This window comes from Notolabrus celidotus, chromosome 5, assembly GCF_009762535.1.
Source record: "Notolabrus celidotus isolate fNotCel1 chromosome 5, fNotCel1.pri, whole genome shotgun sequence".
Classification (NCBI taxonomy): domain Eukaryota; kingdom Metazoa; phylum Chordata; class Actinopteri; order Labriformes; family Labridae; genus Notolabrus; species Notolabrus celidotus.
Genome location: NC_048276.1, coordinates 16,864,339 through 16,888,667, shown reverse-complemented (window position 1 = coordinate 16,888,667; position 24,329 = coordinate 16,864,339). Strand labels below are relative to the sequence as shown.

Sequence of the window (24,329 nt, the reverse complement as noted above, 5' to 3'; positions counted from 1 at the left end):
TAACACATCCACTTGTAAGTGAATTTGCCACATCCCTGTATATGCAAGTCGGTATAACTCTTAGCCTTAACAATATCAAAATGGATGAGTTATTAAAAACCACCCCCCACATAGTTTATATGACTAAAGAAATTAGTGATTGAGACCAAAATATATATATTTTTTACCAGGCTGTAAACATGTTAATCCTGCAGTGAAGTAGGCTCTGCTAACATGAGGCTTAAAGGGATAGTTCAGGTTTTTTGAAGTGGGGTTGTTTGAGTTACATGTCAATAGTAAGTGTATTAGCCACAGGGGATGCTGGTCAGCTCAGCCCCTTTGTTGAGAAAGCGGATGGAGGAGTACTGCTATACACTTACTATTGACAAGTGCCTATACAACCACACTTAAAAAAAACCCAACTGTCCCTTTGATGGGGATTCCTTGGCACACCAAGCCAGCCCCAAATGGACACTTGAGGAACTGCAGTTCTTTTGCATTTGTGCTCTGGCTTCATTTTCAACACTGGGCTGCCGCTTGGGCACACACCAGTTACCATTCCTTAGCTTTTTAGATAATTGGCTGTCAGTGTATCTATTGTTCAACAAATCTCACTGAAAGTAGTCCCTTCAATATTGTTATTTATGCTGTGATTTAGTACTCACATTAATAGCTCTGTTGCTTTGTAATTTTGAGTCAACTAGCTGAGTGGAACAGACAGTTTGCAGTGACAACAAATAAGAAACTTGAGTTCATGGCTCAAGCCATGTTTGGTGGCCATTTGGTGGGAGGGGCTTAGCAGAGTATTAAGAGGTAGCAGAGTGAGATTTTTGCTTATTGCCACTTTAAATACAATTTGTAATACAGTGAGTTTTACATGTTTGTAGCTGTTCAACAGACATATGACCATGTCAGGCACATGGTCTTCATTGCTGTATTGCGGTCTAATGGCCCTTTTCCACCGGCCTGTCTTAGCTCTACTCTACTGGACTTGACTCAAATCTACTCGGTTTGTGTTGTGTTTCCACGGGCGCAGTACCTCGTGTCAGATGCCAGTTTCTCGTACCTGCTCTGCTCTGGTTCCAAGCGATCTGAGCCGATACTAAAAGGTGATGTCGACAGACTGCCGGCCACTGATTGGTCAGAGAATATAGTCACCGAAGAGTCATGAGCGCGACGCCCAACACAGGAATCAAACCCGCCATTTTTAAAAAACGATATAAGTACTGTACAATATCTGCACACAAAGTTTCTCCGTGGTCCATTGACGAGGTCCAGACTTTTTTGGGTCTAGTTTTGTTGTTTTGTGTCATGTTCGCATTGATGTGAACGCAGTTTTGTGCAGCTGTGACGACCCCACCCACTGTGTTTCGGTACTCGGCTGGTGGACAAGATACCCAAACCGAGTAGAGTAGAGTCGAGTAGCGGCGAGTCAAGTCGAGTAGGGCTGGAACTGCATAGTGGAAAAGCGCCATAACTGTCTAGCAGTATAATTGTTCCCATTAGTATGAATTATTTTGTCCTCAAACACAAGCTGAACTTACTCAGGCTTCTTTTTTAACAGCTGATGTATGCACGGTGTGACATCAGGTGCTTTACATTAAATCAACAAGCATTTTATGGAAGCAGGTCACTTCGTCCAGTAGCATTATTTAATCTCCTACAAAGTGTCTCTATTTAGCCTGGTGAATTGACCTGCCTCCTCTCCTGATTCATTGAACCAGATAAACACAAGCAAGCAAACTTCACTCATCAATTTCCAGGCAAAGGAAAGAAAACAAGCAAAAATGATACATATTTCCTTTTTAACTCCAGTATCAGAGTATATGCCAATGCACCAATTAAACACAGAAGTTTCAAGATGCCTTCCCAGCAATGAATCGTTCATTGAATTATTTAATGACTGAAGAAGATGGCCTGTTTTGGAGCCAGTTCATTACACTTGTTTGGGAAATGGCAGGGATGGAACTGCAGCAGCTAATTTGCTGGCATTGTGAATTGGTCAAGATTTGATTTGATTTCCAGGTGAACTTAGGGTTAGATATTTCTTTAAGTGCTCTCTACCAGCATTTCACTGAATAGTAAATAAATGCGCACATGTAGGATTAAACCATGCATGCCTGAGTGAAAAAATACACCACCCCTCCTCTTAAACATTCAAGCACACTCTTTAAACTTAAGTATTTGACAGCATGTGGAGTGCTGTATTACTCATCCTTTTCAAGCTAACAGTGTGCATTTATCACTCTGAGAGATAATCCTGAGGGAGAAATAAACTACAGACATGCTTTTCTTTTGTCTGTCAAAGAACTTGACCTGGTGTGTTTAGTTTATTGGGACAAATTTGCCCTTTTATCTGGTATTTTGTACTCCTACTTTCACTTGTGCACCTGACGGGAAAAATGCATTGAGGATCCCTGCTACCTATGTGCTGATGACATGTCTCAGTAACACAAGCTGCCTTCATCCCTACTGTTCTGATAGTGCCTCTTCATGCCAACTTATCTGATGACATCACCCAGTAATGCAGCTCTTTCCCTTGTTTAGCCGGAGTGTTACAATTGAATACTCAAGTGATGCAACTCATAGCAATGACTTTTGTACTATTGAAAAATAAGACAATTAGAAGAATCCCAAAATTATGCCAGCTTTACACTACTTTGTAGTATAAAAGCTGATTTATATTCACCTTTGAAGCAAATCAAAGCCATTCGGTAGTTTTCACAGTGGGGAGTGGGGGTTTATAAACTGCACAGTGCATTTTAGGTAACAGTGGCAGATATTTTACCAGCACATTTTGAATGCATGAACGTATTAGAATCAAACAGAACAGAAAGCATTTATCCTCTTGTATGTTTTTCAGCTAATTGAGAAGGAGAGCCAGGAGGGACTGTGTCCCTGTACACACCCCTCCCTTTTTATTTTCTTGGCATGTTGTACAGTTCGGGTTCTCTTTAATTTTATTTTGGGTCACTTTGTCTTTTACTAACAATTCTGTGTTTAAATATCAATGTTGAGTAGGGGTAGGAATTACCACTCACTTTATGATACAATATGCGATATATGGCAGGAAACAATGATAATATCCCAATGAAGTGATACTGTGATATTTGATACAGTGGGAGACAATCATATACTGCCACATCATGATATCTGATTAACTTCAGAATAAAAAATGCCCCTAATAAGTCAAAGTACAGGATTAATGCATTTAATCACTGCACTTTGGTCTCAAAGAGATCAGTCAATGAACACATTTTAGTTAGTAAAAATTTACAGAGCTTTAGAACAACAGTCAAATGTGTGTAAATATATACACAACTACTTGTCTGTAAACCTTTTTAAACCACATTTTGTGCTTAAACTTTAAAACAAACATTTCCTTATGTTAACCTGTATGACTGTTCCTGTGACAGTTACAGCATTAGAGTTCAAATAATTCCATATGGGCACTGCTGTTGTGTATCACAGTAGTTTGTAGCACTTAGGAATACATTTACCCTAATTGTCAAAACAATGGGCAGCAGTTGTAATGTAGGATGCAATGGCACATAAAGTCCACCAATTGCAATTGAAACTATGCCTGCAAACTGCATCCCCCAGCTGTCCTCTCTTCTCAACATAAACAGCCTTTTCTCTCTTTCTTTTTTGTTCGGAAAATGGCTCGCACATCTTCTTACTTCTTTTCACCACTGTCCGGCATCATCCCGCCATCTCCCTCTGCTGTCAACTTGTATTTCAAGATGAGACAAATCTGTTTAGACCACACATTTTTATCAAATGAAACACAATGCAGCACAACTAATTGCAGTTGCGCTGGCAATGTGAGAGTGTACAATTACATCACCACACAATGGGTTAACATTTGCAATTTGAATAACTGTAAGCATGTGTGTCTGTACATGTAACCAACCTCTCCACTGATTGTTTGGAGTCTGTTTCGTTACAACTATTAGCTGCTCTGACAGTTTGTATGTGTTCTCGTGCAGCACGTTTGTTTGGTCGCATGCCTGTCCTGGGCGCAGATGTTGGACCTATGTAATAATGTGAGGCATTTATATGGACACTGACACCCCCCACTCTGATGTTTATTTTTGTTATTTTGTACATAATCTTGTTAACTGATAATTTTTCAAATGTTCATGTACACAAGCATATGTGGTATTTTATGTGTTATTTTGGATGAGCAAGGCTCACCCAGGCAGTTTGGGGCAGCTTTGGGGCAGCTTTGGTGCACATGCGCAGATTGGAGAGTAGACCAGGTTGTTTGGCTGTACGCAGCCATGTTGTGCTGTTGTGCTTGTGCTATTGTATGTTACCTGAAAGGTTTAGAAAAGTATAAAAACAACCCATGCACGTCTGGAAAGCCACTTATTGGCTGTTTTCTAAATGGCCTGCTACATACAACCTACTAATGTAGTAGGCAGTAGGTATTGCCTACTACATACTGCGTTTGAATTTAGTATGTAGTATGACTGTTCTGTTCGATCTGTGTTGTAGTACGCTGAGCCAGACGTCACTGAATTTCCGGTTTCGGAATGTGGAAGTAAACAACGGCCAAGCTGATAGCGAAAAGGAAGTGGTTAATATGTAATTTAATAACTTTCACAGCACATACAAACTGAGTGCTCCCCTCACAAAAAGAAGAGGAAAGAAAAAGCGGAGCGAGCCCTGTGCATTGTGGGAATATTTTGGATTCAGTCATGGAAGCGCTGAACAGAAAGTAGTGCTGCGCAAAACCTGTAAAGTCAAAGTCGCTACATTTGTGTGGCAACACAAGCGACTTTCTATCAGCACAGACAAACAGGATGATGAATGCATGCAAGTCAAGTCCTAGTCAAGTAAAGACAGAGAGAAAGAGACTGTCGTCAAGGTCGTCAAACCCAAATAAAACCACAGCAGAGCACAGTTACAGAGTCTTAGGGGTCAATTACACCCGGTTTCAACATGCCCCCTGAGTGAACCGATCATACGTGTGTCTGAGACTTTACATTAACATGCGCATCCAATGAGTCTTCAGCAAGCACATCATCCTCAGAAAAATGATTAATGCATCATTTCTGTTTTTGTATTTTCCAAATTCAAAATGTATTAACATCATTTTTTATTTTCTTAATTGAGAAATACACATATCAAAACTATCATTAATCTCTGTGTGTTCCTTTATAACCAAGCAAGTAGATTCACAATACCAGTATTTATATCCCTATTGCAAATTGCAATATCGTCGACTATCTCAATCACAGAATTTCACCACCTCATGCAGGACAGATATCCATATTCAACGCCTGCATATCGATAATTATATCACACAGATCAGGACAACGGTATCTTGTGGTATCTATATTTTTTTGTGTTGTTACTAAATGTTGAGCCAATTCTGCAACATAATTTGAGAAATCACACCCCTGTGTCTGTCTTAGGCCTGTACCTATTGATTATTTCCATTATGGTTTAATGAGGCTATTAGTTTAAAGATTAAGTGATTCATCTGTAAGTCTATGAGATCAGACACAATAACTGCAAAGAAAACTCTTCTTCACCTAAAATTATTTATTATATCTATTTTGCCCAAGTGGCAACCTCCGGTCTAAAAAAATGAGTCCAATGCGGAAGCGCTAAAAACTGCAGATCATCAAGGATCCGCTTGAGGCTGGCGTCGGAAGTACCGGAAACCACATACACACCAATTCAAAAAAGCCGATCTTTACAGCAGAAATAAACATGTTTACAACCTGGTACAAAAGACGTGTGTAGTCTGGATAGCTCAGTCCTCGATCGGCACACACTGTACGGGGAATTAATTTTTCCATAACCCAATTTCAAAGATATTGAGATTACGAGTCTTCCAATTAGAGGCACAGCTGACTTGAGTGAAAGGCAGGAACACTGTAGCCGTTGGCTAGCAGGCTCAAAGCCCGCCTCTTTACGTCACAATCGCTTGACAGCAGCAATATGGCTGCCACCAACGATTGGCCTCAAAACAGCGCCTCAGAAACAGATGGTTGACGTCACGGATACTACGTCCATTATTATCTAAAACCAAAAGACTGGAAATTTTTGTCATAAATAGAAAAAAAAGGCAAAAAATGAATTAGTGGAACTCACAAGTGTTTGACATTTCTGCTCAAAAATTCACTGAACCTGTTGATTTAACAAAAGAGCTAGTAATTTATTTCCTTTTAATCAAATAACTGCTTAATGAAGGAATTATTGCAGCTCTAATGTGTAGTGTAAGCATATGTTTTGTCTTTATGTCCTCAGTTGTGTGAAGTTTAGTTCTCATAAACAATAAAAACCATTCTACTTGTATTGTGAAAAATGCAAGACGGATCACAGGCACTCGACAGCCCTGAGGCTAAATCAAAATAGATTGAAGTTTTCATTTATCACATCATGCTACACACAAATATTCTCTACTATCCATCTGCTGCCTTAACTTCCCTAGGCATTAAATGTACAGCTCTTTGCATTTTTCCATTTCAGTGTCTTCAGTTTGCGTCTGTGTTTATGTGCAGTGATGTATGCCTTGATAGACTAATGGGTGACATTTGGGTCCAAGTCCTGGGGTGCTGAAGAAAACATGAAGCAGCACCCTCCAGACACAGTATGTAAAAACTACAGTCAACGCATCCTTTGCTTATTTTTCTTGTTCTCTCTCTGTATTAAAGCCTTTAAATGTACATCGTTCCTTTGTGTGAACAGACTGTGTGTGTGTCAAACATTGAATATATGTTGAAGCAATGGTTGAAGATAATTACCGAGTCAAGACTTTAAATGGCAATGACTGATAAAGGCTGGGCACAAAGGAATAGAGTGGGGTTGTTCAATCTTAAATTTTTGCTTTGGGCACTCAGTGAACCAGCTTAATGTACCTGACTTCCATGTTGAAATTGCACCAGAGCACATTTATAGCGACAGAAGGGCGATGATTTATGTTTTTCTTTAGAGCCCCCAGGAAATGGACTCTAATGTCATCTATATACAGATGAATCACCTTTTCTTCACTGTGCTTTGAGCATTCAGAAACACTGTTGCATAGATTTTAAAATGCCGCTGCAGTGTGAAGGATACCTGATGTTAGATTTGTCACCTAAAGGGAAAACGTTGGGACAATTATGCAAGGACGATATTGTTGACAATCAGTAATTGACTCGGAAGATCTCAGGGAATGTTTGCTACTGCGGCAATTTGGCCCCATGAAACAGGGAAATGAATGCTTTAATTAACAGCTTTTTTAAGATTTACACCTTGACAGCACTTTCAGGGACCAATTTTCCCTCTGAGTCTTTTATGCAGGTGTTGAACGTGTTTTTTTTAGCCCAACAAAATATCACAAAGACAAGTGGGGCGAATGTGTTTTGCAGCCATATCATTATAGATTAGATGGATAAGATTTACCACCCTCTTACAGACCTCATTGGCGTTAACATAATTGTACCTTCCTTCCTTGTGATACAACTGTATGCAAGTTGACAACCGTGACGGTGGTATATTAATGCATTTCTCAGAAGAGCAAACTGGGTCATAGATTTATCTGTAATCAAAATATACCTTGTAAAAGAGGTTTCATTGGACGTAAATGGCAAGGATGATCAGAGAATGAATAAACAGAGCGGTGTTTACAGTAGAAGAAGAGTGTGGTGCAACTACTAATGAAATTCCATTTAGCTAAATGGCGATAATGGGATTTGATTTGAGGTTACTGTATATTGTTTTAGTATGTTTAGTGCGTGGTCATAAAGCTTATAGAGGTAATTAGCTGATATTGTCTTTCTGTCAATATGTGTTCCCTGATGTTCAGTAATGGTCTTTATTTTAATAAATAAAGGTCATCAGAATTAATCATCCTTGTAGTTATTGGAAAATAGCCAAGTAAGTGATGAAAGGCAAACCATTCATTGCGCTTGAAAGCAGGATGGATGCAGTGATTGGATTGATTAATTTACTTCTTAAACTGTCAAAGCAGAGGACTCAGTGATGGGGGGAACCATTTCAAATATTCAAAGGGGCGAATGTTCTCGTGAAACACCTATTAATCATGGAGATTTTGGTCCCGAGCAGATGAATTGTGGTGTCGCTTTTCTATGCACTCTGCCACAGAATCATTAGCTACAACAGTCGCTCAAGCCAGAACAGACATGGAGGCTAATCAGCAGCTATAATGGACACACTTCATAATTGTCAGTCTTTCTCAGAGCATGATAAGCTGGGGAGGGTGAGCGCATGCTATGAAATGCAGGCACCTTTGATTGCATGAGCTGAGAAAGCAATGTGCCTATATACTCATTATTTTACCTCAAGACTGAGGAATACAAAGGATTTCCAACATTTAATAGCACAGTATTTTCAAAGTACAGATGTCATCCTATTCTTATACTTACCGAAGCATAGTGAGTTCCCTATAATTAAAGCAACTTTATAGGCACAGTTCCCAGGCGAGTGTATGTACGAGCACCTGTGTTAGATGTTTCATCTTTATTAGCCAGAGCATGGTAAGCCTAGCTCTTCATGCGCTAATCCCCAGCTAAAGAAACAGCTTTCAAGGAATTAACATCAAAAGTAAAGCTTTGCGTGCCGGCGGGGGAGCTTTCAACAGAGCCTGCCTCAACTATCTCCTAAGTATTTTCAGAGCCTCGGGGATGAAGTGGAAGTTAAGTTTAACTTGCTCTGTGTTCTTCGGCAAGTCTTTGACCTTGTTCTCAGGTCCCTTTAATAATCCCTGATATGTTTGAATCCGTACAGCGTTGGGGGCGTTTCCATGGGGCACTGGCAGAGGGTTAGGATTTTTCACTAGGGCCCATTGCCCCAGTCTTCCCTTTTACCATAATTCCTGTGATCAGGAGGCAGGGGGACATGCAGTGAAGGTTTTGGATCAGCACCTGACAGACATGAAATTACTCACATTACCACTTACTGTGCATTGTAAATCTGTGAATTACCATATATGTTCATGTCACACACATTCATTCAAAGTAGCGTAGTATTTCAGTTTATTTGAGTGTACACACCACACACACACACACACACATATTATTTTACCAATCAGAACTAAAATTAGGCTTTAGGTCTTCACAAACTTTGAAATGTATTTCATTGGTGTAAAAGGGTGAGATATTGACTAATAATGTTAAAAGTAGGTAAAAAACAGCACTCCTTTCAAGAAATGTAAATACAATTAAAAAAAAAAAAGAAATATGAATTCAAAAGATATATATTTAAAGCTAGGACTGACTGGGTGATAACACCTAAAAAAATTCTCAGATTTTTCACACCGAACTGGATTTAGGATTTGAATTGATTTTTCTTTTCCTTTAAAAAAAAAAAAAAAAAAGTGTCAAACAAATGATTCAACAAGTCTGCCCCTGGTCTATAAGCTCACCTGTATGGGGTGTCGTTTGTAAAGTTGTGCACACTGAAAATAACAGCAACAATTCTCCACATTTAGCTCTAAAATGTCATAAAAATGTTGAGTGAATTTTTTTAAAAGTCACTTTTTTTAATCACATTTAAGAGGAATATTTGTGATCTTAAGTTAAAATCATTGTTAAATCCAAATGCTAAATATAAATATAAATGTTAAATATAAATGTTAAATGTTGCTCCGTGATCCTAAATATTTAGCTGATATGCAAATTCACACTGCCGCATATCAGCTAAATATTTAGGATCACGGAGCAACATTTAACATTTAGATTTAACATTTAGATTTATATTTAAAATTTAGATTTAGATTTAGATTAACAAAATTTTAACTTGATACTTAGGCAGATACTTATCTATGCTGCGTAATAAGATGCACACTATACTGTTTTGGATTTGGTATGATTCAGCAGGTATATTTCCACTTTAGTGAGTCAACAGTTATTTTTAATTCTAATTATTATTACACTTTGATTCACAGCAGCTCAAGTATGATCTATGTTTGTAAGTGTAACATTTAAATTGCTAATTTAAACACCCTTTTCTTGTTGTGAACATTAGTTCCTGTCATCGTTCAGGTGTGACAGTGATGTGTGACCTCTTGCAGCTTTAGCATGCTGTAGTTATGATCTCAAGTGAAGAGCTGTGCTGTCTAGCTGTGCTGGTGTTGATTAGAGTCAATAGAGAAGAGAACTGTTGCAGGATATATTGTAGACTGCATATTACCCACAGCCATAATAACTGGAGAAAGTTATGAACAAAGAAAAAGGGGTTAGAGTGGAATAAATGACCTCCCCTTCAGCTCTCTAGCAATCTTTTCACATGTACAGTTGCACAGATGAGGCAGCGCAACTTCAGCAAAATGCTTGCCGCTGGGTAGCAGGTAGACCTGGGGTCGATAATTTCAAGAATGTGGATAAACCCACACTTTCACACAGTATATATGAGCACCATACCTTTAACCATATTCTCCTCATCACCTACAAAGCCCTCCATAACCTAGCTACCTCCTACCTCCACTGACCCTCGCAGCCATACAATCCCTCCCGCAACCTCCGTTCCAACAATCCCAACCTCCTCACCACCCTCTCACCAAACCAAAGCACCGAACCTGGGGGGACAAGCCTCTCTGTTCGCTGCCCCCACCTCTGGAACTCTCTCCCAAACACCTCAGATTCTCTCCCTCACCAAATTCAAATCGAGACTCAAAGCCACCTATTTACAACCTTGCTTTTAACCTATTTTCTTCTTCTTCTTCTTCTTCTTCTTCTTCTTCTTCTTCTTCTTCTTCTTCTTCTTCTTCTTCTTCTTCTTTTCTTCTTCTTCTTCTTCTTCTTCTTTTCTTCTTCTTCTTCTTCTTCTTCTTCTTCTTCTTCTTCTTCTTCTTCTTCTTCTTCTTCTCTGCTTCTTCTTCTTCTCTTCTTCTTCTTCTTCTCTTCTTCTTCTTCTTCTTCTTCTTCTTCTTCTTCTTCTTCTTCTTCTTCTTCTCTTCTTCTTTTTTCTTCTTCTCTCTTCTTTTCTTCTTCTTCTTCTTCTTTTCTTCTTCTTCTTCTTCTTCTTCTTCTTCTTCTATTAGTGATAGCATTTCAATGAGTCCCTTTCTTTAATGAAATTCTTCTTCTCTTTTTCTTCTTCGTCTCTCTTCTTCTTCTTCTTCTTCTTCTTCTTCTCTCTTCTTCTTCTTCTTCTTCTTCTATTAGTGATAGCATTTCATGAGTCCCTTCTTTAATGAAAACAGTCCTTGCAAATGTACCCTAGTTTTAAACTTCCATTGTAATGTCAAAATATACTCAACAAATGCTTATTTCATGAAAAACATAAGCATTTATTAGACACATTCAGCTGAAAGTCGCCACTTAACATGGTCACTGTTTACACTGAAACATCGGCAATGTCGTTTGGCGCAAGCCATTGGGTGTAATTACTGATCCATCCTCAGTTCAATCAGGTTTTGACTGTAATAATAATATTAACTGCAAAATCCTGACCCCAGTTTGAACTGTGTGTGCTCCATAAAATGGTTTTTAAGCCCCGACTAAATTACGGCAGTAAACTCAAATCTGGGAAGGGTTCCTATATACCATGCTTACTGCTGTTTAGGGTGCAGTGTGAAGGAATTAGCAGCATTTAGCAGAAATACTTAATGGGAATGGAATAAAAATATTCATTAGTATGTTAAATTGCTGTGTAATCACCTGAATAAAAGAAAGGTCACCATCTTGCACGGGCAAGTTTCAAACTAGAATCTGGCTGCTATATATCGTGAATATTATGATTTCTACACACTGTATCTTTAATAAGTGTTTCTTGCCTTAGGTTTAATTGTTTATCTCTTGAATTATTCCCTCGCACCACTGTCAGTATAATTAATTATTTTAATATAAAAAACTTCCTCTTTTACTTGTATATTTTTTTGTTTACCATTTTTAAATTCGTACCCCTGTGGCTAACTTGTCTACTTCTTTAACTAATCTCTGCATACAGTTTAGGGACAGTTACAGTTTTTCTTAAAACCCATATGGCCATTATCTTACATCATGATTTGATGTCTCATAGAATATGCCACAGTCCACTCAGATGCACTGATGAAGTTATTAGGTGGCTCCATATTCCATCTATTTAATAAACATTTTGTTTCCGTCTTGTCATCCTTACAGCAACAGCTCTCTGTCTCTTGTTAAATGAGCCATCCCTTCAGATTTGCAGATGAATTGAACCAACAAGTGTACGAAGCTTACATAATGTGTTTTTTATTTTAATCACTATATTCTCAAGACTGTAAAGTAACACATCACTGACTCCTAAAGCCCCATTCAATACATTGTTCTTTGGCCGGTGATGATTGCTTTCACAATGCTTCCTCTTGCTTATGTTCCCATAACTCATTTAGTCTTTCATAGAGTGTGACAGCTTGGATTGAGCTAAGGGACACTGACGACGGATTCATTGTGCTTTTCTAACGTAGAGTCAGAGAAACGACTTTGGCAGCTTCTCTTTGTAGCTCAAAGCAAAAACAAACTCTCCTATCTCCTATCTTGTGAGGTCTACACAGAATTCTCAGTGGTACGATAAATCGCTTGTCTACCTGATGTTAACATTCCATCAAGCAATCATCAGGCAATCTTCTTTCTCTCCTCCAAATCTATTTATAAGGCTTTCTTGAAAGAAGTGCTGTGGGATTTATTTTGTCACATGTCACACAAGCTGTGGGGACTCTGGAACAGGCTGAACTGCAGGTCGCATCACAATGTCTCTATTATACACTTATGACAAGGTGAGCCAGTTTGACTGGAACATTGCATTATGAATATCTTTGATAATATTTGAAAGTCCCAGACTAAAACATTGTGAGCCAGAGGAAGAACAAGAAATATTTCTACAGGGTAACACGCTGAGCCTGTTTCCAGCTAGAATATAAACCTACTTGCAATATCTCCTGCAAATATAAGACACAATACAGTATGTAATGCCACTACCTGATGCATTAATCCCTGTTGTTCTAGTATCCTTAGTTATCTGCATGCATGCTGAATTATTTTGTATAAATCACTCAAAGAAAGTCACACACACAAGAATATTTGGCAAATATTCAACTGTAGAAACAGAAATATGTCCCCCAACATGTGGTAGAATTAATTCAGTAACCTCAGCCTTTGGTTGGTTTGGCCTTTTTAAAAAATGTTGTGCTTGGGATAGAGCAAAGTTTTGAGACCAAGCTGCATATTTATATTTCCCTGCATCAATCTTAACTGCTTCTTTGTTTTACCAGTGTACAAAAAAAAAAAATCAAAAACATTCTGCCGTGCTAAAAATGTTGCAATCAGCAAAGTCATTATTTAGAGCTTTGTCACTGGTCATGCCACCACAATAGCAGAATTAGCTGCCCCTGGGTTTTTGGGGGAAGAAATGTAGAAGTAGGGGAATGGAGATTACTCCTCTTCAGTTTTTTCTTTTCTTACTGAAGCCCTTGTTAAACAACAGGCGAGCAGTCCACTGGAGGTGAAGGTTGGGTTACTGAGTTAAAAATGTACCTTATTATTGGTCTGTTTTCATCCACTGGGTACTGCTCTGAGTAATGAAAAGCATTCCTGTTGAGGTTGAATCACTCTTCAAATGAGGGATTTTATTCTTCAGCAATTTGGCCTTCCTGCAAGTTTGAAAGAAGGGGGTTATGAAATTGGTGTGTTTGTTAAAGGTAATCATTTTTTCCCCTTTGATATAAAAAACAACTTCAGTTTATCTCAAATCCATCAAAGTCATGGGCAAAGAAAATTAAAATATAACCAAGGTAAAAGCAGGAGCATTAGGTTTGCGTAGTCATTTTAAGCTAAATTAGATTAAAGCTGCAGACCTGTAGTTCAGGCTGAGAAAATATCAAGCCTGAGTTGTTGAGGCACTGCTGAGAATCAATAAGATGTTTTTTAACCTTAACTGAAGCATACATTGATGAATTGATGTACCCTCCACTTAGCATGCTCAGACATGATTGTCTACAGCCGCAGTTCTCTTCCATCTCTTCCAGAGTGTGGGGATGAGGAGAGCCTGACTCATTATCTTTTAAATCTTTAAACTTTTTTGAAATTTTAAACACCTTCCTTTGTGTCTGACCTTTTTGATGTGCAATCTTTCCGCTTATCCTTAGACAGTGCTTGTAACTAGACCGGTGAGTTTTCTTTTTTACCTTGACATGTTTCGACCACAAACTTCCTGCAGTCTTCCTCATTACTACAACAATGAAAAAGCACCACATAAGCACTCCTGTAAAGCCACACATCAAGCTGAGACAGTTACCGGTTCGTACAAAGGACCAAATTGACCCTGAAAGACAGAGTGACGTCATTTATGAAATCACATGCCTTTCCTGCAATAAGACTGGTGAAAAAGAAGGATGTTTGGCACCTGAAGAAGTGAACGCAGAAAGAATGTGAGAAAGAAACATCCAGAGAATGCACACGTGCAATAAAGCAATAAGTGTACAAAGAAAACTTGCAATAGACCATTTCAGACCGCTGCAACTGAGGAAATCACATCATTGACTGGGAAAGGGCCAAGGTCATCCACTCTGAGAGCAAAGGATACCAGCGTTGGACAGGGGAGGCAGTAGAGATCAGGAAGTGGGCCCAGAGGACAGTAAACCGAAAAGAGGGGGCTACATGCTGTCACAAACCTGGGATGCTGGCCTAAGATTGTTGGACAACAGGGGGCGTGGTTGTCCTGCCTCTTCAGGTTGGACGACCAAACCTGGATAAATCAGCTGACACAGAAGTCACAGCAGCATCACGTGACCCTTCTGAGGAAGACTGCAGGAAGTTTGTCATCAAAGCATGTCAAGGTAAAAGAGAAAATACAAATAAGACCAAATGAACCTCTTTGGACTGCTCTTTTAGTTTGCCTGTTATCCTAGCATGTTTTAGACCTCCAAAGAAGGTGTATTTGGTTGTAATGTATGCATGTGATGTTGTCTTAAAGGTTTGTCATAGATGGCTTCTTCAGTGTGTTTGTAAAAGAAAGGTTGGATGTTAGATGTGTGGCGGCTGTGGCTCAGTGGGTAGAGTTGGTTGTGTATCAATCGGAAGGTTGGCAGTTTGATCCCAGCTCCGGCACATGCTGAAGTGCCCTTGAGCAAGACATTGAACCACAAATTGCTCTCGCTGTTGTTCAGCGGTGTGTGAATGTGTATGAATGAGATTAGCTAATACCAATGGTCTCTTAAAGCCTCTACCATCAGTGAGTGGGTGTGAATATGACAAGTAGTGTAAAAGCACTTTGGTCAGAAAGACAAGAAAAGAGATATAGAAGTACAAGTCCATTTACCATTTACCATTATGTTCAAAAGGCTACCAGATCGATGGGGTAAAGGAGTCAGCAGAAAGTCTCCAGAAGCACAGGTTTGTGTATGGGGACTATTCAAAGGGCCATGTGATGTGCTTACTTCTCAAAATTAATGAAGCCTCTGTTTTATCCAATGTTTCCATGACGTCTCACCACAAGTTAGTTAGCTGCTCAGTATCTGCGTTTTATAAGTCAGGCTAAAGCTGGTTAAATCAGTCCTGAGTAACAAGTTGTGTCCCAACCTCAAACTTTAGCTGCAGAGGGATGATGTTACTGTGTAAATAAATAAATAAAAGTTCAGTACCTTCTTGTTTGTTCTGGCACATTCAAATCATTAGTGCTTTTGCTGTTAGCTTCATCTCGAACAGGCAGCTTGATTCCTGTGTGTTCTTGAAGAATACATTTTAAAGGCTCATTATCACAGTTTAAAACGCGTATGTAAATAGATCCTTTAAAAAACAAGAGTTTACAAAGCAAATCATAGAACTCTGTAGGCAACAAGAGAAGCCAAACAACGTGGCCAAGACCAAAGGGAGGTACAGCCGCTATGAACTTAGACCAAGAGGACAAATTAATGAAGTATAAATGAAGCAGAGGGAAAACAAAGTATAAAGGCAATAAAAAGCAAATAAATAAAACAAGAAATAAAGATACATAAAAGGAAATTAAAGGAATGGAGGCAATGATATTAGTCTGCACAGTTATGTTAAGCAAAACATTCTTTCTCAGTCCATGTATTGAGTTTTTTTCTTTAACAAAAAAAACTGTTTATTTATACAGTTATACTTTTTCTAAAATCATGCAACAGTTAGTTAGGAAGTAGCTTAAACCAGTGTCTACCTACAGACTATTTAAAGGTGACATATTATGCTGTTTTTCATCAAAATATGTTGGTCTAAGATGTCCCCAAAACATGTCTTTAAAGTTTATTGCTCAAAAAAACAATCAGATTTTGGCATGCCTGTAAACCCCCCTTTTTCCAGCCCTGCTCAGAACAGGCTGTTTTCTGTGTCTGTGCCTTTAAATGAGAATGAGCTCTCTGACCACGCCCCCTCAGGAAGTGGATGTGGCCTCGGCTCTCCAGCACGTCGATCTAATGTTCACATGTTGGTTGAATGTACATGGCTGCTCACAGACCCGCGTTACTTCAACCCTCTGAATTTGATCCAGAATCTGATCCTGACGGAGAGGCACCTGCAGCAGGACCTTTCTGAACGATTGGTCACAGATTTTGTGTTTCTTGTTGTTTTATTTGTCAGTATGTTGACGTGTGTCTTGGTACACAGCTACGAACATGTAGCTATGTGGCTATGCTAACTAGCGTAGCGCTAGCACTTTTCCACAAAAAAAAAAATCATCCACTAGATCTTCAAATCTGCAGACGTGGGGAGTAAAACCGACCTTTGTGTTTATTAAGACAGCCTGCAACTAGCATGCCTCCCTCCTAAGCTCCTTGTTAGCACACGTGTGCAGGGAATGAAAAAAGGAGGAGGGGTTAAGTTTTATTTTTATACAGTCTATGGGCTCAACAAGCTCTGACTTCCGTCACAGACCGGATGGCGTTGTGACGTAAAAAAAACACGGAAAACTGAAACGGCTCGTTTTAGCACACATTTACAGAAAGGTGGAGAAATCAAAACGGGGCAGAGTGGATTTTTTTCATTTTAGGGGGGGTTTCTAGACATGCCAGGGACACATATTTCAGGTAGAGAACCATTAAAAAAGTCGATTTTGCGTAATATGTGACCTTTAAAGCTTCAGTCTAAGGCAGTCCTCGTAATTGTTATTGAAGGTAAGCAGCTTAAAAACATCCTTTAAATTCAACATAAAATATCAGTAGTTGACTGCTGGTTCAGATTTTGGTCCCTTTGGTTCCAATAAATGGGACACCAATAATACACCTGCCTCTGTGATTGTGTAGTTCTCACGTAGCAGGTAGTAGCCTTTTGTGGGACTGAGTGGTACCAAAAAGACATATTCTTCACCCTCTCACAATTTACTAAGCAGAAGAAAATACAAGAATGTTCTGGAGTTCAGTTTTGATACGTTCCTGTGTATAGCAGCAGAGAAGGACACAGACTTGTTTATCATTGAGCTGTCTGAGGGTTTCATCAATATATTTTTTTCTCCTGATAACTGAAGCAACACCATTGTCAGATGTCTTCATTGTAAGATTGTCATTATCTTGTAACCACTGTTTGGCTTCCCTCTCCCGTGAGGACACACTGGAGGCCGCCTTTACCCTGCCTTTCTGGAACAGTTTGTCAATATCATACAGTATACAGTACAAAGTGTTATCCCCATAGTGAGAGCATAAAGTCAGACATGGCTGTGCATTCAAAAGCAGCTGGAGTTGAGGGTGAAGACACTACTCTGGTTTGTTTTTGTTCTTGCCACTGTGTTATGAGTGCTAAAATGTACCATACTTGTACATTCGAAACTCCCCACAGGGATCAATAAAGTCTTATCTTATCTTCTGTTGTCCTAAGTGTAAGTACAAGTGATCATAGTTTCAATCAAATAATGGTTAATGGGTGCAAAGTAACATTCTGTATCTACACGATGTATTTTTAGACTTGTCCTCTGTGTCTTTCTCTACGCTCATGTGTAATTTCCCTGTGGTTATTGCATTAGGAGAAGCCACTCTGGAAGCAGATGGTGGTGTATCCTCAGATTAACTGGTTGTATACTCCTGGGAATGCTAAATGACACAGAGCGTGCACTTCCACAGAGCATGCATTTTTTTTTTTGAAAAACTTTAACACCGACAACTTGCACAACACGAGGACAAACTTGGGCTGTCAGTTTTGAGGACAACTGTACACATAACCAACTCCTGCACCCAGCGCTCCGTCTCAAACTACATTCATCTGTGCTTTGAACAACAGACGACCAACAGAACTGCAAAACTCCCCTATGCGATGAAGCAATAATACAGAGAAATCCCTTGGTACTGTTGCACATTAAAGCTGTGCAGTCACTGGTGTAAGACTCTGTCTGTGGAAATGTTTAGAGTATTTTACTCCTTATCTGCTTCTCTCCCTCATGTCACACATAAAGAGCTCTGTCTTGATACTTTCTTTGCAGCTACCACAAAAGAAGTACTGAGCTTGTGCAAGCTCTCTTGTTGTTTGTACTTTCAGGTAGAACATTGCATGCATTTGTCACACTTCTACTAGATAAGAACATATGAATGTGTTAGGTTGGCATGCAGTAATATCAAAACCGTTAACCTTATCAAAAGCTTAACTTACTGACTCAGTTGAATTTGAATGAGGCTCTTATGGAGACAATTCTGTTGTCATGTTGCGTGAGCTATTCCTCAAACATCAACAAGGTCACACACATATGTAAGCTGTGAAATTACACTTTATGTTATACATTTTACTTTCAAGCTGGGGTTGGTAGTCAGATTTAGATACACTTTATTATACTGGTTAAAATGATCTTTATGTCCCGATGGTAATCAATACATAATGTGTTCTTAAAAAAGAGCGAAAAAAGGCCGCTATCTACAGCCGGAGTAAACCTGGGAAAACACCAACCAATCACCGTCGTTAGGGTCCAATTTATGAAACCAATCAAATCCCGTCCTGCTGTTCTGCTCACCTCTTGCTTCTGCTTCCCCTGACTCTATTTACTGCCCCTCTCTCTGGACCTCGGGCCTGTCCCCTCTGACCCGATGAGGTTCTTTACTCAAGACTGTACTCAGGATCAGAGTCTAAAAAGCTCTCACCACGGGGGCTCTGACAAGTCAAAGAATTTATGACATTCAGTAAATCCTACAGAAATGTATACTGTAGCATCCGTCTGGACCAGTGGTACTCAACCTTGTCCTAATCAGGAGCCACATTGACGAAAAAATATTTTTGCAAGAGCCACAATCCAAAAACGCTCCTTTCCTCCCTGAAACCATTATGCATTTGAGAATATGGATAATAGTAATATGTTACTAAGGAATGAAAAGCATAATGTACAGTGCAATAACTGTGATTTATTATTTTCACTGCAACCACAAAACACACATTGCTGATCATCACTAACAGCAGATAACAGACAGCATGTTTACTGATCATCACTGTCCATAACAGCAGATAACAGACATCATGTTTACTGATCATCACTGTCCATAACAACAGGTACAGTAACAGACAGCATGTTTACTGATCATCACTGTCCATAACAACAGATAACAGACAGCATGTTTACTGATCATCACTGTCCATAACAACAGATAACAGACAGCATGTTTACTGATCATCACTGTCCATAACAGCAGATAACAGACATCATGTTTACTGATCATCACTGTCCATAACAACAGGTACAGTAACAGACAGCATGTTTACTGATCATCACTGTCCATAACAGCAGATAACAGACATCATGTTTACTGATCATCACTGTCCATAACAACAGGTACAGTAACAGACAGCATGTTTACTGATCATCACTTTCCATAACAACAGATAACAGACAGCATGTTTACTGATCATCACTGTCCATAACAACAGATAACAGACAGCATGTTTACTGATCATCACTGTCCATAACAGCAGATAACAGACATCATGTTTACTGATCATCACTGTCCATAACAACAGGTACAGTAACAGACAGCATGTTTACTGATCATCACTGTCCATAACAACAGATAACAGACAGCATGTTTACTGATCATCACTGTCCATAACAGCAGATAACATACATCATGTTTACTGATCATCACTGTCCATAACAACAGGTACAGTAACAGACAGCATGTTTACTGATCATCACTGTCCATAACAACAGATAACAGACAGCATGTTTACTGATCATCACTGTCCATAACAACAGATAACAGACAGCATGTTTACTGATCATCACTGTCCATAACAGCAGATAACAGACATCATGTTTACTGATCATCACTGTCCATAACAACAGGTACAGTAACAGACAGCATGTTTACTGATCATCACTGTCCATAACAGCAGATAAAAGACATCATGTTTACTGATCATCACTGTCCATAACAACAGGTACAGTAACAGACAGCATGTTTACTGATCATCACTGTCCATAACAACAGGTACAGTAACAGACAGCATGTTTACTGATCATCACTGTCCATAACAACAGGTACAGTAACAGACAGCATGTTTACTGATCATCACTGTCCATAACAGCAGGTACAGTAACAGACAGCATGTTTACTGATCATCACTGTCCATAACAACAGGTACAGTAACAGACAGCATGTTTACTGATCATCACTGTCCATAACAGCAGATAACAGACAGCATGTTTACTGATCATCACTGTCCATAACAGCAGATAACAGACAGCATGTTTACTGATCATCACTGTCCATAACAACAGGTACAGTAACAGACAGCATGTTTACTGATCATCACTGTCCATAACAACAGGTACAGTAACAGACAGCATGTTTACTGATCATCACTGTCCATAACAGCAGATAACAGACAGCATGTTTACTGATCATCACTGTCCATAACAGCAGATAACAGACAGCATGTTTACTGATCATCACTGTCCATAACAACAGATAACAGACAGCATGTTTACTGATCATCACTGTCCATAACAACAGATAACAGACAGCATGTTTACTGATCATCACTGTCCATAGCAGCAGGTACGGTAACAGACAGCATGTTTACTGATCATCACTGTCCATATAACAGCAGATATTAGACAGCAGGGGTTGTCAGAACAGTAATGTTGTACTTACTTCACACTCAATGTGATTTCTGACACTCCTTCTGCCGCACAAGTGATTTGAAGTCGGGCTCTGCGCTGGAAACGGCGATCCGAAGGGCCTCTGTTGTGTGCTGCAGACTCAATCTGTTTCGGTTGCGACATTTTATTTTTGAGAGCGCAGAGAATGCTGCTTCACACCGGTATGTGGACGGAAACATTGAGATGATGCGTCTTGCCAGTCTGGAGATATTTGGGAGATGCCCCACCAGTTTCCAAAAGTCCACGACATCTGTAATCCGAAACTGACGCTGAAGTTCATCTGAGCTCTTTAACTCCACGAACTCCATTTGAAGCTGCACAAGTCCGAGCTGGTCGCTTATTTGCTTCATTTCATTGACCTCAACCAGGAATGGGTTTTTCACAAGTAGAAAAATATTGCTATGGTCCTTGAAGTCGTGGAATCTTGATGTGTAGTTTTGCTTGAGCTCAGTTAGCACGTCACAGAATTGTGATTGACAGGGCAGGAGAGCGTCTGCATGCATCGCCATCACTTTCTGCACGGTGGGGAAGAAACGGTAATCAGAACCACGGACACTTTGTTCGAGTACCTCCAGTTTGTCAGAAAATACACTGACAGCCGTGTAGAGCTCATACACGGTCTTGTTTCTTCCTTGCATCTTGAGATTAAGTTCGTTCAAGTGCTGCGTAATGTCACACAGGAACGCAACAGACAGCACCCACTCTTTATCATCCAAAAAGGAAAATCGGGAAGTCTCCCCTTGGCCGACAATGAAGGATTTCAGGGGTTCAAGCAGGTCCATGAAATGTGCAAGCATACGTCCTTTAGACAGCCATCTGATCTCGGTGTGTAACACCAAATCTCCATAGTGAGTGTCAAACTCCTCACACAGCAGTTTAAAATTTAAGTGGTTTCTTGCACGGGCCCTTATATAATTAACCACTTCGATTACATTTGCCATCACTTCATTCAGACATTTGAACTTAGCAAACAAGGCTTGTTGATGAACAATACAATGGTATGAGAAAATACGCTCAGCAGCAGCCCCGCCGTTTTTCAGCGTTTCTTTCAGCAAGGCCACGGCTCCGTTCCTCTTACCAAGCATCGCCGGTGCGCCATCTGTTGTGAATGCTGTGATTTTTTCTGGTCCAATGTTAAACTTTTCTAATGTTTCCAGCACAGCGTTTTTTATTTCAATACCCGTTGTTCCATTTTCCAGTGAAACCATGTCAAGCAGTTCTTCTGTAATGTCAAACTTACTGTTGATCGCTCGGATAAAGATGAGTAATTGTGGCGTGTCATTGATATCCAAGCTTTCATCCATTGCAAGGCTGACAAACTCAGCGGATGACAGTTTTTCCTTAAGAGTATGTGCAATGTTCTCTGAAATGTCTGATGCCCTCCTAGCTACAGTAGAATCCGACAGTTGAATTTTTTTTGCCTCTCGTTCCAGGTCTTTTTTCTCAGGAAACAACGTTGAACAAGCCAGCAGTATGCAATCCTTCACCATTTCTCCATTAGTATATGGCTTCATCTTTTTCATCAGTTCATGTGTGATTTTGTAGGATGCCTCTGTCGCTCTCTCACTCGTATTAGTGTGGAAAAAGTTTTTTTGAGCAGTTCGGTTCTGTTTGAGTCTGGCCAGCTTTTCCGCCCTCAGCTCTCCACCTTCCGGAAAGTCGGTACTGAAAATCGGGTGTTTTGTGTCGTGATGGCGCTGCAAATTGGACCTTTTAAATTGTGAAATGATGTTGTCACAAAGCAGGCAGATGCATTTTCCCGAACCGGTGGAGACGAAGAAAAACTCGAGTTCCCAGTCCTCTTTAAATGTTCGATATTCCTCTTCATATTTTCGTTTCTTGTATTCCTTTGCCATTTTTGCATAGTGCTGTAAGCTAGTTTTCCAAGTGTGACGGAGCAATTATCTCGCGCACCAGCAATCGAGCGGGAAACCTGAAATAATTTGTGATTGGTTGTTCAGAGGGATGGGGGGGGCTTAATAGACTGAAGTGTGTGATGACTGATGTGTGACTTGTGAGCGATAATGAAATGCTGATGAATTCTGCTGACAATGTTTTTCTTTTTCGTTTTTTAAATTTTTTTTTAGATTTTTTTTTAGATTTTTCTTTTTTAAGTGGACTTAAAAGAGCCGCAACTAGTCTTAAAGGAGCCGCATGCGGCTCGTGAGCCGCGGGTTGAGTATCGCTGGTCTGGACGCTGTAGGGATGGTGAGCCGGTTCGTGAACACGTTGAGATTTAATAACCGGTCACTGTCGGCCATGACCACACCAACCAACAAAGCAACAATCAATTTTTGAATGAATGAAAAACTTCTCCTCTTGTCTCTCCTCTCTCCCGCTCGCTGTGAGTTGTGAGTACTAACAATAGCCATGTTTGTTTGTGTTTTTAACTTTCACCGCTGTTGAAAGAGTGAGGCATGAGTTGACGTAGTGCAAAACACAAATGATGTGCTGAGGACTGATTTTTAATCATTCACGATCATATGGTTGTGAATCAGCTGCGCTTGTGCATGTTAGCGGGGGCGTCGTTTTGGAGGAGCTCTGAGGGGCTGCGAGGGGAGGGGGGGGTTTAGATGGAGTATTGAGGAAATGCTACATTCAAATTCATGCTAGTTTTTCGTGACTACCAACCCTAGCTTTAAAGAGATCTTATTTGATGAAACTTCTGACAAGGAATTCAAATTTGCTACCAATTCAGACAGATTTAATCAAGATTGAAGGACTTCCCAATTACAAGAAAAGCTTGAACTTTGAGTCACCTTTATGTACAGACTGTTACCAGAAAAGAAAACATCCAAAGTCTATCTTAAATTCCTTTTGAAAACACTCTAAAGATTGTGGTGTAAAACTGGAATAAGAGTCAACACTCAGAGCGTAGTCTTTGTATTTTATATAAAACCTTTGTAAAGATATCAGCAATGTGTCTCATTCAGAGCACGACAAAGACTGACCACAAACTGTGGCTGTTGCTACATAACATTGACTCTTTGGTCTTCTCCCCTAAGCCAGGCAGTCTAGGTCAAGAGCTTTCTTTGGAGTTAGAGAAATACCGCTCAGAATCTGTAGACATTTGATCAGGGTGAGAAGGCCATGCTTCACATTGGAGTCACACATAGAAAACTTTCAAAGTTCAAATCGTTGCACTAAAGTTATTTACTTTCAGTACATTTATATTATATGAAATTATATGAGGGTTTCATAGACAGTTCCTTCATAAGTTATATATTTATGCAGAACTATTCATAAGTTTTAAACACCTTAGCTATTGCATTATCACTGATTTGATCTTGGGACATGTACAAGTATAAGAACTGTGCGGTACTGAATCAGAGGAGTGACCTCAACAA

General features: G+C 39.6%; 1 protein-coding gene across 2 annotated transcripts in view; it reads left to right on the top strand.

Annotated features, from left to right (window-relative positions):
• LOC117812252 (protocadherin-1-like) overlaps positions 1 to 24,329 on the top strand; it is a 451,145-nt gene that overhangs the window by 173,429 nt on the left and 253,387 nt on the right. Inside the window, exon 7 of one of the 2 annotated variants that reach the window (XR_004631169.1) lies at positions 17,869 to 18,218. The exons of the other annotated variant lie outside the window; for it this stretch is intronic. The gene's annotated coding sequence lies outside the window, so the exon portion shown is untranslated. Of the gene's footprint in view, positions 1 to 17,868; positions 18,219 to 24,329 lie in introns of those variants that run through there. 2 annotated transcript variants of the gene reach the window in all.